This window comes from Moschus berezovskii, chromosome 15 (genome assembly GCF_049115385.1).
Source record: "Moschus berezovskii isolate FMDL1 chromosome 15, NW_MosBer_1.0, whole genome shotgun sequence".
NCBI classification, from domain to species: Eukaryota; Metazoa; Chordata; class Mammalia; order Artiodactyla; family Moschidae; genus Moschus; species Moschus berezovskii.
In genome coordinates, this window is record NC_142474.1 from 85,951,796 (window position 1) to 85,971,024 (window position 19,229).

A 19,229-nucleotide genomic window follows, 5' to 3' on the forward strand; every position below is an offset into this window, starting at 1 on the left:
GGGGCCCTCGCCCCTGAATCAGCCTTTGAGTGGAACTGGGAGGGGGCTGCATTCCAGCAAGCTCTCCCAGGATGGGGCTGGCCTGTCACTGCTCTTGAGAGGGCCTTCGGTGCCCTCTGACCTCCAGCCCCACACCTGAGTTCTGCCCAAGCCTGGAATCCTAGGGCAGGAGTGGCAGGCATCCAGCAGGTCCTGTGTGTAAGTGCATAGAGGAAAAAATAGACTGACTATTTGCCAAAATAGTAATAATGATATTTTTTTAGCTGATGAAATTTCAGATGACTTTGGTCCTCTTTATACTTACCTGTTTTTTTTTTTTTTTTCTGATTATTCTATATCAGGTACTTTCTTTTTTTAAAACAGAACAAAGCAATTCTGGTTTTTCAAGCCAGTAAAGGAGGACGGGTTCCCTGTGAACACGTTTCTAGCCTCACTGACTTCCTCCAGCCTCACATACCCTGAAAGGACCCTGGTGCCCACACCCCAGCTCCTACCCTGCCCTGGACCACACCGCCCGGCACCTCGGGACAGTGCAGGGAGGCCAGGGTCAGTCCGACGGTGCGGCGTCTCCCTGTCCTCCATGCGGCCTGTGATGGGATGGACACAGAGGAGGAGGACCACTACGTTTCGCAACTTAAGGACATCTACAGCAGCTGTGACTCCACGGGGACAGGCCTCCTGGACCGGGAGGAGTTGACCCAGCTCTGCCTGAAGCTCCATCTGGAAAAACAGCTGCCTGTCCTTCTGCATACACTTCTCGGAAACAACCAGTTTGCCAGGGTGGGTACTGGACTTCATTCTCGCAGAGAAAAGCATGGAGAGCCTGTGGTGACAGCTGTGGGCACCTGAGAAACACCAGTTGACTAGAGATACTCATCAAAGGAAAGTTAGGAGGAAATGGGATGCTGTTTTTCCTTCTATGGAACTCCTGTGTTGTAGAAAGAGGTTTCTTGAGATTGCCCTTTTTTAAGCGTAGTAACTTCCAGAGATTTGTTTGTGTTCCGTTTTTCCAAAAAGATGTTTAACGGCTGATTTGTCCGGGGAGTGGAAGTTTGGTGTGGATGATTCAAAAAACACAGGGTTCTGTGTAGCTCACGTGTTGGGTCATTCAGCGGCAGCTTCGAAGTACCTCGAAGGCAGATTGTCTCATAACATTGCCCAGCATGAATTTCGTCCAGCAGCTGGACAAAACATCACACATTGCTGTTTCAGGAACCAAGGATCCCTGCCTTCAGAGGTGCCCTCTGAGTGCATCTGTCCCAGATAGGAAGAAAAGTGTGCGCAGAGTTCTTTTCTCTAGGAAGTTCAAGGTAGCCTCGAAAGGTCATCTGGAGCCTGGACCACGTCTTGCTTTCCTGACAGGAACACTGAGAAGCTGCTTAGTGTTCCTGTTTCTTAAATGTGTCCAGATGTAAGATATTCATTCAGTGCTTTCAGTTAATGAAGTTTTTTAGGGGTTGCCCTCAGTCGTTGCTGCGTGTAGGCCTTCTCCAGCTGCAGCAAGTGGGGGCTGTTCTCCGCTCCTCACTGCAGGGACTTCCCTTTGGCAGAGGCCAGGCTCGAGGGTGTAGGCTCATTAGTCGTGGTGGTTGGGCTTATCGCTCCGCAGCCTGAGGGGTCTGCCCAGACCAGGGATCGAACCCCATGTCCATTCCATTGGCAGGCGGATTCTTAACCACTAGACCACCAGGGAGGTACACATGTTCACTTTAAACACAGTGCCTGGGAATTCCCTAGTGGTCCAGTAATTAGGAATCTGGGCTTTCACTGCCAGGGGCCCGGGTTCAATCACTGGTTTGGAAATTAAGATCCCACAAACTGCAAAAAGAAACAGAAACAAAAAAGCAGTGCCCATAATTGTGTTGGTCATCTTACCTTTGAAGGAAGAGTATTTTTCCCCCCACAGAACTCAATAAAACTGGTCTCATTTTGAATGAGAAAAAAAAAATCTATCCTGGAAAGATTCCTGAGTTGGTTCTTCAGTTCAGTTGCTTAGTCGTGTCTGACTCTTTGCGACCCCATGAATCACAAGATGCCAGGCTTCCCTGTCCATCACCAACTCCCAGAGTTCACTCAAACTCATGTCCATTGAGTTGGTGATGCCATCCACCATCTCGTCCTCTGTCGTTCCCTTCTCCTCCTGCCCCCAATCCCTCCCAACAGCAGGGTCTTTTCCAGTGAGTCAGCTCTTCGCATGAGGTGGCCAAAGTATTGGAGTTTCAGCTTTAGCATCAGTCCTTCCAGTGAACACCCAGGACTGATGAATGGACTGGTTGGTTCTTGGGCAGAAACAAATGAAGAAGAACTTAAAACCCCTCCATGCTGGCCCCTGGGGAGCTTCTCTGTGAATCTGACTCCTGTTACTTCCCCCAGAACCCGTGTGGCCGGTGCTGTCAGCAGAGCTTCTTCTGCAGCGAGGAAGAGTCTGCCTCACACACCCACCTCACCCAGCTCGGTCACTGTCCCCTCTACTGAGTTTTCTCTATAGACCTAAGACTCAGGTGTGGGAAATTCCCTCGTGGTCCAGTGGTTAAGACTCCGTGCTTCCACTGCAGGGGGAACTTGTTGCATCCCTGGCTGGTGAACTAAGATGCCACATGCCATTCGTGGTGTGGCCAGAAAAAAAATCGGGTGTGATTTTGATCATTCATGTCCTAGCCCCTCTTGATATCACCTGGAATTGTATTTGAGGGCTAGTGAGCAAAAGGCACATTTGTGAAAATCAACACTGGTTAAAACAGCTTAAACAGGATATCTGGTTTCCTTGATGTTTTTTATCCTGGCCCTTGCTCCTTCTGTGAGCTGTGATGGGAGAGGACACAGAGACACAGTCAAATGGTATCAGATAAAACAGCAGCACACTCAGCCATCAGATTCCCTCCTGGTTTTCTTTGTTGGTTTGTTTGTTTGTTTTGGTAACGCTACACAGCTTGTGGGATCTTAGTTCCCCAGCCAGGGATTGAACCTGGGCTCTTGGCTGTGAGAGTGCAGAGTCCAAACCACTGAACCACCACACAATTCTCAAATCCCCTCCTGTTTGATGGCTCAGAAGAAAGCTGGTAAGTATTATCAAAGACACAAAAGAAATCTGAAATTGGATCAAATAAAATGGCCATTTCATTCTGCTCCCATATAGTCAACAAGTTGTTTTTTTTTTTTTTTTAATATTTATTTATTTAGCTGGACCAGTCTTCCCTGCGATGTGTGGCATCTTTAGTTGTGGCGTTCGAACTCTTAGCCGCGGCACGTGGGATCTAATTCCCTGACCAGCAGTGGAGCTGGGTCCCCTGCATTGGGAGCTTAGAGTCTTAGCCACTGGGCTACCAGGGAAGTCCCTCAATAAGTATTTTTGAGCACTTATTTTGTGCTAGGCAACATCTAGAAGCTTGGGATGTAAAATGAAAGCAGTACAGTATCTCTGTGAAATGAAAGCTATGCAAGAATATTCTTTCTAGGATGATCCACATGGCAAAAGTCTGGACACAGCCTTTTCAATATAAGATTAGTTAAGGTCCATATAGTCAAAGCAGTGGTTTTTCCAGCAGACATATATGGATGTGAGAGTTGGATCATAAAGAAGGCTGAGTGCCAAAGAATTGATGCTTTTGAATTGTGCTGGAGAAGATTTTTGAGTCAAAAGGAGATCAAACCAGTCAATCGTAAAGGAAATCAACCTTGAGTATTCATTGGAAGGACTGATGCTGAAGCTGAAGCTCCAATACTCTGGCCACTGATGGGAAGAGCCAACTCATTGGAAAAGGCTCCGATGCTGGGTAAGGGTGGGGAGGAGAAGCAGACAACAGAGAATGAGATGGTCAGATGTCATCACCGACATGACATGAACTAGGGCAAACTCTGGGAGATGGTGAGGGACAGGGGAAGCCTGGTGTGTTGCAGTCCATGGGGTCGCAAAAAGTTGGATATGACTTGTGACTGAACAACAATAAATTAATAGATCCACCTGATTGAAATTGATGCATCATTCTAAAAAAGAGAGAAGAGGCTTCAGACATTGTCCTATGAGCAGTTTAGCAAATGCACGCCCATCTTCCAATGAGGGCTAGTAGAATGGTAAGCCCATACAGCACAAGGAAGAGTAGCCCCCACTGGCCACAAATAGAGAAAGCGTGCATGCAGCAATGAAGACCCAGCACAGCCAAAAATAAAGAAGTAGGTTTTTTTTTTTTTTTAAAGAAGAAAGGTGAGAGAATGTCTCCTTGAGAAGGTGATCTGCTCAGTTTTGAAAGGACATGGAGGCCAACATATCCAATAGACATTTGTTGGGTATTTACAATGTGTCAGCCATGAGACCACGTGCTAGCTGGGAGCCAGAAGGTAAACACACATGTTAGTAGTTCACCTCCAAGCCTGACGCATGTGTTACCCAGGCAGAGGTGTTCCACAGGCCGCAGCTGCGTTCAGTGCTCAGAGGCTGCACTAGAAACGTGCTCATTCACGTCCTGTGCCAGTTGTGGGAAGCACGGTTGGACCTACAGCCCCAGGCCTGCTTTCCTGGCACATACCGGTGACATTTTCACCTACAAGGATCTCTTGCGCTGATTTCTTTCTGTGTGCCGCTCAGTGAACATCCATTCCAAGCATACCTGGGCCCCCAGCATCCTGCGTCCCTCCTCAGGTGCCCCTGTGGTCCCTCTGGCTCCAACAGTTACCACTATCTTGATGAGAACAGCATAGGTTTGTTTGCCTGTTTCTGCACTTCATGCAGGTGGATATATACAGCACATGCTCAGTGCATACTCTGGTTCTTTCACTCAGAACTGTGTCTGCAGTCTGCATTCAGATAGTGTAGGTCAGTGTCAATCTTTTGTCTCTGTCAGTGTTTCCTTTCCCCTGTTGTCATCTTTCATTTTCTGACTGAATCACAGTTTCTTTACCCGTTTTCTTTACGTACATCTGGGTCATTTCCAATATTCTTTTAATATGTCATGTCTTTGCTGAAAAAAGAATCAAAGTGAAATTAAAACATTTCAGACATCAGACTAAAAGAGCTTCAGTTCAGTTCAGTTCAGTCACTCAGTCGTGTCTGACTCTTTGCGAGCCCATGAATCACAGCACGCCAGGCCTCCCTGTCCATCACCAACTCCCGGAGTTCACTCAAACTCGTGTCCATCGAGTCGGTGATGCCATCCAGCCATCTCACTCTCTCTCGTCCCCTTCTCCTCCTGCCCGCAGTCCTTCCCAGCATCAGACTCTTTTCCAGTGAGTCAACTCATCGCATGAGGTGGCCAAAGTATTGGAGTTTCAGTTTTAGCATCAGTCCTTCCAATGAACACCCAGGATCAATCTCCTTTAGAATGGACTGGTTGGATCTCCTTGCAGTCCAAGGGACTCTCAAGAGTATTCTCCAGCACCACAGTTCAAAAGCATCAATTCTTCTGCTCTCAGCTTTCTTCACAGTCCAACTCTCACATCCATACATGACCCCAGGAAAAACCATAGCCTTAACTAGACGGACCTTTGTCAGCAAAGTAATGTCTCTGCGTTTTAATATGCTATCTAGGTTGGTCATAACTTTCCTTCCAAGGAGTAAGCGTCCTTTAATTTCTGGGCTGCACTCAGCATCTGCAGTGATTTTGGAGCCCCCCAAAATAAAGTCTGACACTTTTTCCACACCTTCCCCATCTATTTCCCATGAAGTAATGGGACCAAATGCCATGATCTTTGTCTTCTGAATGTTCAGCTTCAAGGCAATCTTTTCACTCTCCTCTTTCACTTTCTTCAAGAGGCTTTTGAGTTCCTTTTCACTTTCTGCCATAAGGGTGGTGTCATCTGCATATCTGAGACTATTGATATTTCTCCCGGCAATCTTGATTCCAGCTTGTGCTTCTTCCAGCCCAGCGTTCCTCATGATGTACTCTGCATGTAAGTTAAATAAGCAGGGTGACAATATACAGCATTGACATACTCAAGAGCTTAGCACCAGCATACTTAAGAAAAATGTAAGTCTCAAAGATCTATCTCAAATAGATGGAAAATTATCCCAGGCAGAAGATTAGAAATGAAGGAAGAAATGAAAAACGAAGTGGCAAATATTTGAATAATTCTAAATGAACATTGGCTATATAAATGATAACAAAGGCACAAAGTATCAGACAGGCTTTGTGTTGTGCTTGAAGAGGGTAAAACTGGTTGTTATGAAACTTTTAAGGTTCATAAGAAAGCTGGTCTCTAGAGTAAAAAGCATTACTGAACTGAAGAGGGTCAGCATTGTATAGTGACAAAAGATTCAATTTACCAAGAGGATATAAATCTATATTCTGTGACCCAGCAATCCTATTCTCAGGAACGTATACTCCAGAGAAACTCTTAGGACATATGTGAGACTGTTCATAGCTTTTTTTCCCCCCCAATGTAGGGGCGGGGGATTTAATCAGGAAAGGAACCTGGGTGGAGGACTAGCCTAGGTGCTGGCATGTTCTTTCTTGGTAGGTAGTGAAGGCATGGATATTTCTTTATGTGTTAAGGTTTGTGGTCATCAGACACCTCCTTTCTGCACTGTTTTCTACTATGTTGTCTAACTTCATTTATGGAGTTGTTAATAGTGTTTTGTTGTGAAGGGCTTATGATTCACTCTTCATTGCCTTACTATATCTTCAGTGTTTTAAAACCTTAAGTAAATATTTGAAAAAATAAATGTCCTCAGTGCTGAAGGCAACATAAGGTCTTCCATCTAAGAAAACCCCAAAGGACAGTGTGTTACGTATGTGGCCTGTAGAAAGCAGTGTTGACCGCTTTTCTAAAATTCACAGGTTAACTTCAAGGAATTTAAGGACGGTTTTGTGGCTGTGTTGTCATCACAGGCTGGTCTTGCCTCCTCACATGAAGATAGCGGGTCTTTGGAGTCAGGTAAGAGGCCTTTCTGGTCTTCTTTTTGTCTCTTTCCGTGATTCTGTGACTTCTGGAGTATGGTGTTGTCCCTGAACAATGCAGCAATTCTGTGTTCCCCAGCTGCATGGCCTGGGACCAGCACCTGGGTTTCCCTTCTCTGGCCTCCTTATTTGTTCAGTGGCTCTGGGGAAACTCTTGTATTCTCCTCTGCGGTGCACAGAATCCTCTGAATACCCTGCACTTCTGGTCACTAGATCTGTCTAGTTTCCCCCGCACCAGGCCAGTTTGCAGCACCAGCTGGGTGCCCTGCAGTTCAACTCCATTCTGACACTGTCTGCCTGGACACAGCTGCAGACCCCACAGGCTAAGACCGCACTGCCTTCAGACAACAATCTCAAGTCCAGCTTCTTGTCCTTGTGCTTCTGTCCCACTGGCTAAAGATCGGAGGTACCCACGGCCTCCTCAGGTTCAGTTAATTTGCTAGAGCAGCTCAGGGAAACCCATTACTGGATCAGCGGTTTATTCCAAAAGGTTGTGACTCAGGGTGAGCGATGCATTGGCTTGTGGCAAGAGGCTCAGAGTCCCCACGCCCTCTTCAGGCCTCAGTCTTCCCCAGTCTCCCCGTGTTCACCAACCCAGAAGCTCTCTGAATGCCGTCCTTTTGGGGTTTATGGAGGCTTCATTGCACAATCATGACTGATCCAGTGATGGGGCATCAGTGATTGAACTCAGCATCCAGCCTCTGACCTCCCTAGAGGTTAGGGGTAGGGCTGAAAGTTCCAAGGTCTAATCACATCCTTGGTTTCCCGGGCAACCATCCCATCTCACGGTGTGGTTCTCAAAGTCACCTTATCAGCATAAACTTGGGTGTGGTTGCTCTCATCACTTAGGAAATTCCAGGGTTTTAGAACCTGTGTAAGGGATGGGAGGAAGACCAAATTCACATTTATTATAAGGCACAATCTCACAAATGTCAAGTCATATCTAGTGCTGTCCTTCCAGGGAAGGGTGTAGACAAGATAAAGTGGGTGTGGAGAGGTGGAAGAATTTGATCTTCCAAAGCGCAGTGCAGGTGTCAGGTGCGGGCCAGGCTGGGAGGCTGGTGGAGCAAGCAGGATGCACCAGCTGAGGCAGCCCTCTGCCTGTCTTATGTCTCAGGCAATAGTGCTCTGTGCTCCTCGGACTTGTTAGAATCCTGGTTTCCAGTGGGGCCAGTGGAACAAAGGTACTATTTCAAAGCAAGCGAAGAGGGACTTTGAAACTGGTCAGGAGGTGGAGGGAGAATTGTGGAGGGAGGCCCGCTTGGAGGTATGGACTGTGGGTCCTGTGGAAGGTGATAGCGGACGTGCTCCTTAGAAGATGGGCCAACTCCCTGGCTGGCAGCGCCTGCCGTGCTCTGGCCGGGTGACCGTTCGGGGCTGCATCTGAGTAGTGCTAGGCGGGAGAGTGCAGTGGCCAGCGGGTCCCTCCCTCCCCCACGGGCCAGGGGTTTGAGGCGTCTGCCCCACACAGGCCCCTGGTGTGCTCCCACACACCGGGTGGGGCCTTGGTCAGGAGCAGGTGCGTGACTGGGGCACTGGGTGCCATTGGGAGGTTTGGGGGTTATGTACCTTTCATGTAGATTCCAGTGAGCCCCCCCCCCCCCGCAGCGGCCCCCGCCCCCGAAATCCTGTGGCTGATCCTAGCCATTAATCAGGTGAGATTTTCTAATCTGGAGCTAGGCCCTTGTGGAAGTCCTTGCGGCCTCCCCTGGGGGTGAAATTGGTTGGAGTCCCACCGCCTCCTGCTGGAGCCACGTGGGAGCCCTGACCTGGGAGAGAGGAGTTTGACAGGGGCAGAGTCTGGTCAGGGGGCCAAGGCTGACCGGGGGAGGAGTCTGATAAGGGGGTGGAGTCTGACAGGGGAAGGAGCCTGACGGGGGAGGAGTCTGGTCAAGGGGTGGAATCTGACAGGGGAGGAGCCTGATGGGGATGGAGTCTGACCAGGGGAGGAGTCTGACCAGGGGGAGAAGTCTAGTCAGGGTGAGGCGCCTGATAAGGGGGCCAAGCGTGACCCGGGGAAGAGTCTGATAAAGGGGTGGAGTATGACGGGGGTGGGGTCTGACCAGGGGGAGGATCCTGATGGGTGGAGTCTGATCAGGGGGAGGAGTCTAGCCAGGGGGGGGAGCCAGCTTCTCAAAGGCCACCCTGGGAACTGAAGGGTCCGGTCGTTGGTTGCTTTGTCTCACGTTTCTCTTCCATGAGGTGGGAAGAAGGCCACTTGCCTTTCCCGACTTGGAGTGTGATCGTGTGACCCTGGGCATGAAGGTGCCTGAGAAAGGCCATGCCCGTGTCATCGCTCCCTTTTCTGTGCTGGAACTCCTGAGAGTCGGCAACTTGTGTCCTCTTCGTGACTGGTGCTTTTCCGTTCCAACCCCGGTTTTGTTTTGTATTGTTTTCCAATTCTTTCAATTTTCAGAGCTTTCCTCAATTACCTAGGCAGTTGGTGGTTAGTCATAGGCCTGCCTGAGGTGGCTCGGCCAGGGCCGGTGCACAGAGGCAGCCCCTGTTGTGAGAGGCCAGCAGGCCCTGCTTCCCCGGCCAGTCCACGGCATCCCTGTCTCCGGCTTTCTACTCTGCCTGCTGGTCCTTCCCACCAACTCACGCCACATGACTGAAAATATGTGCTTTGATGCTCCAGGAATGTGCATGGCACCCTGGGGCCAAATGCCTGGGATTTTGAAGAACATTCTGCGTTTCAGTAGTTCTGCTCTTTCAGCGAAGGCCATCACAGAACACATAACCAAACTTTTTTTTTTTTTTCCTTGTTTAATATTTTGGCCATGCCTCTCAGCATGCTGAGATATTAGTTCCCTGACTGGGGATTGAACCTTTGCCCCCAGCATTGGCAGCACAGAGTTCGAACCACAGGACCACCAGGGAGATCCTAAACCGACGTACTTTTAGCTTGTAGAGTTTGGCATTCTTTTCGTATGAATAAGTATGCACACACAGGAGGCACAGGGCGCGGCTGACCTTGAGGTCTGCCGGCCATCTGGGCAGCGGATGGGGACTGGCCGTGACCCCTGGAGCTTTCCAGGGAGAGGCCACAGCTCTGTGCTCTGTGGGTGGTGCGACACTGACTCCTCCTGGCCTGATTTGCTGCATGGACACTTTTTCTGGAGACGCATTTCCTCCTGGTGGAGGGAGGAGGTGACACTTTCGGAGAACATTATGAACCGGTCCTAGTGTGTGTGATTTCTGGGCGTCTCGTTGCTCTGAGGAAAGTGCTGAGAAGCCGATAAAATGAAGAAAGTGGGGACCACATCAAGGGCAGGTGGGCCTCCAGTTGCGGGCCGGGGGAATCTCAGGATTTGAGGGGCAGGACCCCAGTCAGGCCAAGGGCGCAGATGTGGTGCTGGCTCACGAACTCCGGTGAGCAGCGAGTGGCTGAGCCCCAGGCAGGGGTCTGCGTGCTGTCAGGCGCACCTGGTTTCCCGAGTGTGTCCCCGCTGACCACTCCCACCTGACATGGCCTTTCTCTTCCCACTGCTCCCCTCTCAGCAACCAGCCTCAGCCCGTGTGTAGACAGAAACCAGAGCAGGCGCGGAGCCTGCGTGCAAGCCCCTGCTCCCTGCATGGGGTGCTCAAGCCTCCCGTTTCCTCCCTGTCAGTGGGAAAGCCCCCTCCTCTCCAGCAGCCCCGGGAGTTCCCACATGGGGAGAGTTTACAGGGCCAGACCCTGCCCATGATAACCTCACAGGGTCCAGGAACACGGTCAGCCTGCCCTAGATGCCCTCTGTCACCGGGAACTCGGCATCTTCCTCCCCAGACTCCTCTCTCGTCCTCAGGTTCTCTGCATCGCCAGCATCCCTGTTTCTCCTGGAGGCCCGGTTGGACCCAGCCTCCTCCTCTGATGCTCCCAAGGTCAGGGGCGGCGGGCCAGTTTCTGGTGAAGAGGAGAGAAGGGAGGTGGTACTCGGTCCCTGGGAGCATGACCCACCTGTGTGAAACGGTCTGTTTCCCTGGCCCGGCCTTGCTTCCTGGGACCCTATGCCTTTCTCTCCAACTGACCCCTTCTGGGAGCTTCCCGTCGAACCCGTGTTCTCTCCTGGTCACAGCCCCGGCCGCACCCCCACTCCCCAGTCTCTCTGGCCAGGCAGATTCCTGCAAAGCCTGTGTCATTTCTTCTCTGCTTGGGGAGTCCCCATTGCTCCACAGATGTGGGCAGGTAAGGAGGGAAGCAGGAAGTGCAGGGGTGTATTAGGGCTTAAGGGAGCCTCATGAATCGCTAGCTGAAGTCCACACCTGCCTCTGCCCCTGAATTTAGACTCGTGCGGAGTCTGAGCCTCCCTGACTGTGCTGAGGTCCTTGCCTCTGTGTCCTGTCCAGGTGGGGTGGGTTCGGGAGGGTGGGAAATGACCTTCTTGTCTGTAGAGCACTTGGATTATTGGAAGGTTATTTCTTTGTGTAAAAAGCTATTTTTTTAAATCAGTTTTCTATCACATAACAAAAGCACATTTTGTTTGGAAACACTGAAACAACAGCGAGAGCTTAGGATGGAAAGTGCTGTCTCCCAGCCTAGCTGTCTCAGCCCCAGCCCCTCGTTGTCCGTTCCCTGTGGTCTTCTGGCATTTTCCTTGTCTGTCCCCGAGAGCCACATCACACCTCCCAATCTGCATCTTTGTAAGCACAAGTGGACCAAGAGTCTGTTTTAAAGAGCCCCACACGCCTCCCATTTTCTTTCTGGTTGCCTCCCAGGCGGGCCCCCAAAGTACGTGAGCGGCTCTAAGTGGTACGGCCATCGGAGCCAGCCTCAGCCCTGTGGCGCTGCAGGTGGAGCCCCAGGTCTCCCGGAGCAGCCGGCCAGACCCCGTGCAAGGAGCCAGCTCCGCCGCTCGGCATCCCTAGAAAGCGTGGAGGTGGGTGGAGCCCCCCTTGGCACCTCCCCAGTCACTGCTCACCTGATATGACACAGGAAGATGGGAGAGGGCATCTCATCGCTGGCAGAGGGGCTATTCGGGGACCTACATTTGGCCTTAAGGGGTCTCTGGGTCTATGTCTGCAGGGAAGCTCTGGCCACAGAGCATCCGCCTTCAGAAAAGGGGGCCTCAGAGCATCCCCTGTTCACCACCACCCTCCCCTGGCCCTGCAGGAGGAGGGGAAGGTTAGCCGGCTGAGGGCGGAAAGGGCAGGTGTGCCACAGCCACGGTCAGCCACATCCAGCACTTGGACCAAGGCTCACCCTGCACAACCTGGCGGGCTCGTGATGATGCCTCCGGGGCCCCTCTGAGACTCCTTGAGCTGTCCACTGCGGGAGCCTTCAGGCTTTGGTGTCAGAAAGGACATCCATGGGGCAGATCCACCCACTGCAGCTTAATCATGGCTGACGTCCTTCTCTTTCTGTTTTTCCAGAGTCTCAAGTCTGATGAAGAAGCCGACAGCATGAAGGAGCCTCAGAATGAATTGTTTGAAGCCCAAGGTAAAGCCTGGCCTTGTGGTGAATGCCCCCTTTGGTCAGTGCTGGGCTGTCAGGCAGCAGGCTGCCAGCGAAAGAGAATTTCCTGGGAGGTGCTCAGTGTGGGTGGTCTCTCTGGGGTGCCCTTCTCCTGGGTGGTCCCAGCTCTGAGATTCTTGAGGTCAGACCCTTGGGCAGGGGCCGCTGGCTAAGAAAGCAGCTAGTTGGCTAGGGTCACAGTCATCCTCCCGACCGGCAGGCATGGGCCAGGGGACTCCTTCCTAATGTGCCAGGCCTGGGCCAGCAGCCTCCCCACTCAGCAGAGGCCCTGCATGTGCCCCAAGTGGAGGGCGAGACGTGGCTCTGGTCCTGGGAACCTGGCGGAGCACCCGGAAGGCAGTCACAGGTGTGCTTAGCAAAGCTGGGTGCATCAGCATGTGGGTGTGCGGGTTCCTTAAGGACGCCTCTCACCAGCGTGTGTCACAGGGCAGAATGTGCAGGACCATGGCTCCAGCGGGAGACCAGAAGCGACCGAGAGCTGCTCCTGAGCGAGAGGTCTGCACTGGTGCTGAGCATCGTCCAGACTGTGGCCCTTAGGGGCCGAAGCTGTTGTTGGCTCAGCGCTCAGCGTGGGGAAGTCAGGCGAATGAGCCAAGTGTCTGTGCTACTGGATGAAGCAGATGGACCTCTCTGTGTCCAAAAATCACTTCCCAGATTCCCTGGACTCAGAGTCAATCTAGGGGACGAGAGGAAGGGCTCCGGCGAGGTTATTCACTGAGTGATTTTGGGCTCTCTGCCCAGAGACTGCTTGGGTTCTTCTTTCCATCCGGGTTAGAACTGACACTCATGCACAGACACTAACGTCAGACCTCACAGGACTTATTTACCTTCTCTGCCAGCCCTGAGAACACACACACCCTGCTGTCAGAATTGCTTTTCCTTTTGTCTGGTTCCTGCCTTTATTTATTTATTTATTTTTAAATTCAAAATGTATGTATTTGGCTGTGTCAGGTCTCAGTTGTAGCATGCAGGATCTTCATACAGCATTTGGGATCTTTGATCACAGTGCACAGGTTTCTGTCTAGTTGCAGGGCACAGGCTTAGTTGCTCCATGGCACGTGGGATCTGAGTTCCCCAGCCAAGGATCGAACCCGAGTCCCCTGCATTGCAAGGTGGATTCTTAACTATGGGACCATCAGAGAAGTCCCTGTTTTTCCATTTTTCCATAGAACTTTCAGAAGTTTTAAGCTGGAAGGGGTGTTGGAAGTGGCCCTTTCCTTGTGTTTTCCTCAACCCGATATACAGCATCGTTCATGAGCATGGAGGCCTGGCTTTCCTCAGGAAAGGACTTTCTGATTATTGGTTGGGTTATCACAGTAAACGCCAAGATGACTCCTCTCTGGAGAGCTCCAGACCACTGACCGCGTGAGCCGGAGTCTGGTCAGGTGCAGGTGACCCTCGTCCTGCGTCGGGCAGGGTGGTGCAGTCTGGGCATGGAGGGAGCTCTGCTTTGAAGCCTTGCTTATCTAAAGAGAGCTCTTTGTGGGCACCCCAAGGTGCCCAAACACTCTCCCAAATGGTGTTTCTCTGGAAAAGCTTCAGAAACCTCAGTAAGCCACCTGGCTAACCTGGCCGTCTGTCACCCAGACTCGCTGCTGAGTCTGCATCTCAAAGACCCCTGTGGCTCCTGATGTGAGGCGGAATGGAAAACAGCCCACCTTGAGTCGTTTTTGCTGGGAAAAAAAGAAAAAAGATGACACTCAACCTGCATCCAAACTAGCCTTTGGTGCTCAGTTCCAGTTTCCAGGAGATGTTAGGGATGGAAGGGCAGGAGGGCGGGGACTGGAGGGCGGGCGGGAGCTGACCCAGCGACTCGGGGGGAGTAGCCACACGCCCAGGGAGGACTCTGCATTGATGCTGAGTTGAAGAAATCAGCCGTCAGAAGACTTGGGACAGAACTGGGATGTCGTTGTTGGATTGTAGGGCCATCGTCGCACTGGGGTCAGGAGTGCATACGAAACACTCAGGGGTGAGAACACGGCAGCTGGGATTTGCCTTCAAATACTTGGGCCGGGGACTTCTGTGGTGATTTACTGTCTAGGACTCCGCACTCCCATTGCAGGGTCCCGGGTTCCAACCCTTGTCTGAGAACTAGAGCCCCCATGCTGTAACTAAGAGTTTGCATGCCACAACTAAAAAGATCTCACATGCAGCGAGCGACCAAGCCCCAGAGCAGCCAAATAAATATCACAGAAACAGAAAAGACGTGGGGAAGCACACACAGGGGCAGATGAAGCCAGGGCGAGAGGCTGCCCAAGGGACAGGTCATTGGCCTCTGCGAGACGTGCTCTGAGCTTTGGGCAGGTTTGAAGACCTTCTAGACATTAACTTTTCAAGCCGGGCCTTTTGCTTCTAAGCACGAAGCTTGCAGGTATGTTCCTAGTGCTGCAGCTTCTGGAGGCTCCCTTCAGACATGGCACCTTGGTTGTGGCGGGCTGGCTTCTGGATTCCCTGTTCCGTGGAGCAGAGGTGGTGCTGGCCTCCCCAGGGGCGGAGCCTCAGGGGGACGCGTGGACCCGCCGTTCCCATTGCGGCTGCGATCCCAGGCTGGGCTCGGGCGCAGTGGACCATCGAGGCCACATCAGGCCCAGGCAGACTCGGGGGCCTTCAGTGTGGGAGCAGCCCAGTGGCCGCACGCCCTCTCTGCCGTCTGTCTCGGGCACTTCCCTGTGGACAGGCACAGGAGCCCAGTGCTGTCTTAGTCCTGCACCCAGCCCCTGGGCCCGGCGGGCTGTGCTGATCCTCTCTGCTTCTCCTGACTTGCAGCACACCTTGGCTTGTTGGCCCCACGGCTAACGTCACAGTTCAAGTCTCAGTGGTGTCTGGATCACTGGACAGGGTTTCCTGGGCACCTGGCACGTGCTGTCATAGCCGGGGCTGCAGCCGGGAGTGAGACAGGTGTTTTCACCCTTCAGCCCCAGGTGGGTGGGTGGAGAAGGCTCCATTGTCCAGCATCTGTAACCCTTATTGCAGGTCTGTTCAGGTCTTATGTTTCCTCCTGGGTCTGTCCTGGTAGACTGTTTCAAGGCATTTGGACATGGACGATTTTCAAAACTCCAGACTGGGCGTTTTACTGAATGCTCCTCAGCTTGGATGGCTGGTTAGGTGCCTTCTTTATGGGACCATCTTCTTTACTGTGATGTGTGGCCTTTCGTGAAACTGTCTTTGGAGTACATTCCCTCAGTTTTTGTTTATCTGAAAATGTCTCAGCTTCTCTCCCATTTCTGAAGGCTGGTCTTCCTAGAAGCACAAACTGTGATGCGCAGTTGAAGGGTGCCCTCTGCCCTCTGACTTGGGCAGGCTACTCTGTGTGAGCATCCATTTTCCATTGCTGCGATGATGAGTTACCAGGAAGGCATAGGCTTAAAGCATCACAACTGAGGATTTCACGGTGCTTGAGCCTGGAAATCAGAAGTGGCTACTACTGGGCGGGAGTCTCAGGGTTGGCAGCCGCCTTCCCTTCTGGACGCTTGGGAGGAAACCTGCAGGCCTCCCATTCTTGACCCACACCTTCCTCCTCTAGCGCCAGCAGTGACGGGCTGATCCTCCTCGCGCTGCATTCTGACTCCCAGTCTTCTGCCTGCTCTTCCACAGTGGAGGGCCCTCGTGGACAGTCTGGGATGCTCTTTCCATCTGAGGGCAGTGGATTAGCAGCTTTCCTTTTGTTTGTTGCATTGGTCCCCCTTTGCTATGGAAGAGCACATTTGCAGGTTCTGGGTGCAGATGTCTTTCAGGGGCTGTTGTTCTGTTCCCACAGCAGGCGATCTGAGTTGTGTCCTCAGGTTGTTGTGAGCTCCTCCATCTTTTGTGCGTTTCTCTGGGGTGTTCAGGTGTGTGTTTGTTTCATTTTACCTTGTTATTGAAGTGTTACATGCAGACACACAATGCACGCGTGTGTACAGTCGGCAGCATTGCTGATGCATTGTACATGCCTGTGGTGCCGGCACCCGTCACACGGTCGCTGCTCCGCGTCGGGATGGTGCTCGCCCCTGGGGCTCTGGGAGCCCATTTTTGTTCTCCATGCTGGTGCACCTGAGGCTGGCGTTGCTGAGCCGCAGGGCACAGGGGCGGCTTCCTGTTCACTTACTGTGCTCAGAAACATTACGCCTGCTGAATGCATGGATTTGTGTTCCATGAAAGTCTTTCAGCCATTCTTTGTAAAATGTTGCCTCTCCCCTCAGTGGCCTTTTCAGGTGTATGTATGGTACTAGATCTTTTCACTTTTCCTCCTTTTCCTAACCTCTCTTTCATTTCTTCCAGCTTCTTGTCTGTACATGGCACGTTCTGGGTACTTTCCCATATCTCTGTGGTCCAGGTCAGTGATTCTTTCTTCAGCTATATATAATCTACCAGTGAGCATTTATTCTGATATTGATTTTTTTTTTTTTCAAATTCAAACATTCTATTTGGTTCTGCCTGATCGTTTCTGATATCTTCTTGTGGCTTGCTTGTCCCTTTTTTAATTTCCATCTTTTAATTAACTAAACATTTAATAATATATATCCCAAGTCTGTGGCGGACAGTTCCAATATCTGGGATCTAATTCTGTTGTTTTGGCTTCTGACTGTCATAAGTGGTCCTTTCCCACATACGTTGTGGTGACCTTTGATTGTGAGCTCATGTTCACATGAAGTTTATCTCTAGGAATCCTGAGGGCTGTCGTAGAGCATTCTCCCTGCAGAAAGGATGTGTTTTGCTTTTGCCAAGACGACTTGGGAGCCTCTTAATCTGAGACCACTTTAACCTATTCCAGGGAACCAGCCCAGGACACGCACCCCTGGTGTGGTTTCTCCACACTGATGTATGTGTTGGCCTCAGGGTAACGCCGTCTTTGTGTTGCTTAATGCTCAAAGTTTTGGTTTCAGCATTGGGGCCCCTGGTGGTTTCTTTAACCTTCTGTGATGACACCACACGTTAGATGATCAGCTTTGCATAGGCTCTGGTTATCTGGTGAATGTGGAGGACTGGGATAAGGCAACCACCATCTTATTCGAGGTCCAGGAAACTGGAAACAGAACTCCCCACACCACCCACCCACACACACACACACACCTACATCGAATCAATTTGGTTTTCCAAATTGACCTCATTTGTGATCACTCTCTTCCTTGAAACCCTTCCCATCTTTTGAAATTCCGTTGACTTCTATGTCTTCATTTTTCTCTTTAGTTGCTCATGAGAAAAATGAAATCGTACTTATGCCTATGAAGGAGATACTTATGCTTGATATTATAAGAATAACACATTAAACATATGAGGTCATGTGCTTTGAGTACTTTTGATTGAAAAAACTAGAAGTTAATGCCAGGTAGAGACCTAATGTTTACGGGAATAAATGTCAGTGAGACCAACACATACTAAGGATAGATTTTCTGGGCAGCAGGTGTGCGTTTCAAGCTGTCTCCCCGTGACTTTTATTGGCCAGTGGCTCATCCGTTGCACATCAATGGAGTTACCTTCCAGGGAGACTCTTAAGAGCACCGGAAGCCAAGATTCCAGGCAGACTGGTCCAGGGCAGCCTCTGTCAGTACTTGTTTTTCCCTCCTGAAGGTTCCACACTGCATCAGATCACCCTCCGTCTGCTAATGTGGGCGTCTTTCCAGTTTGCTCCAGTGCCGACCTCAGGCTGTGGGATAGGGGGCACTCCCCATAGGATTCAGCTTCCCGAGTCCTTGTGTTCCTCAGCTTTGTGCTCGGAGTCCCCGGGGGTGGGGATTTCCTTGCAACAACTCCGTGAGGACTCTCATCCAGCATCTTGCATTGGTGCCAGCTGTGAGCACGCTGACATTTCAGTGAAGGTAAGGAGATGCAGGAACAGGCCAGCTGTAAACACAGAGAACCAAGGTTCTGAATATGCTAGTCACTGGCTCTTTTAGGAGCTAAGAAAGCTTTGTTTTTCTGTAGCTTATCTCTTGGGAGATGGAAACCAGAGCAGGTTCACACTGGATACAGGGAAGGAATTGGTGCCCTGTGTCCCCATCCAGGGAAGGAAAGTGTGGCTGGGGGTCATTACAAGACCAGACTCAGTCAGGTGACCAGCTCCTGGAATTCCCACTCTTCTTTCTTTTTAAAATTTGTTATCCAGAATTGAGTTGGAAAAGCTTTCTGAAGAAAACACACTTTTGAAAAATGAGCTGGGGAGGATCCAACAGGAGCTTGAAGCTTCAGAAAGGACAGAGACTGCACAGAGGTAAGGGCCGGCTCAGTGGTCCCACCCCAACCACCCATCCTGGACACGGTTTGCTCATTGTAGAAGCAGCTCAGAGGGCATTACTGTAGAAAGTGGGATGTGTTCACAGATAACCCACGTTCCAGGAACAGTCAGCAGAGAACTGTGCTGCCCTCTGACCAGCCTTGATGGACACAGGAGGGCTCAGGCATCCTACAGAATACTCCATAGCGTGCTCAAGGGTCAGAGGAGGCATCCTGTGGTCCTGTAGGGGCAAGAGGGCCTCTGACAACCTTCCTGGGCCAGTAGAATCTGTTTGTTCTTGTCCTGATAATGGTTTCAGCTGTGCTTTTGTCCAAGGTTCATTCCTGGTCTGTGGATTTCAGTGTGTCAGAGTCAGGGGTCTAGGGCAGGGGCCTGAGCACTGAGGCAGGAGCCGTGTGTATTGTGGAGGGATACTTGTCGGTAGATTTCTGCTTTCACTGTGAGAGCCTTATCTCAGAAGGGTTTGGCTTTTCTTTTCTTTTTTTTTTTTTTAATTTAAATGAGCTCAGCTCTAAACTGCCGAGAATGTGGTATTGATTTGATAAAAGTGCCTGACGATTAAAGTGTGGAATCCAGAGTGGATGGTCACCCAGCGATCACTACTCCGTTACAGCAATTATGCAATCCGAAAGGTTTCTTCCCTCCAGGAACCATTTTCCCTAAGTTTGGT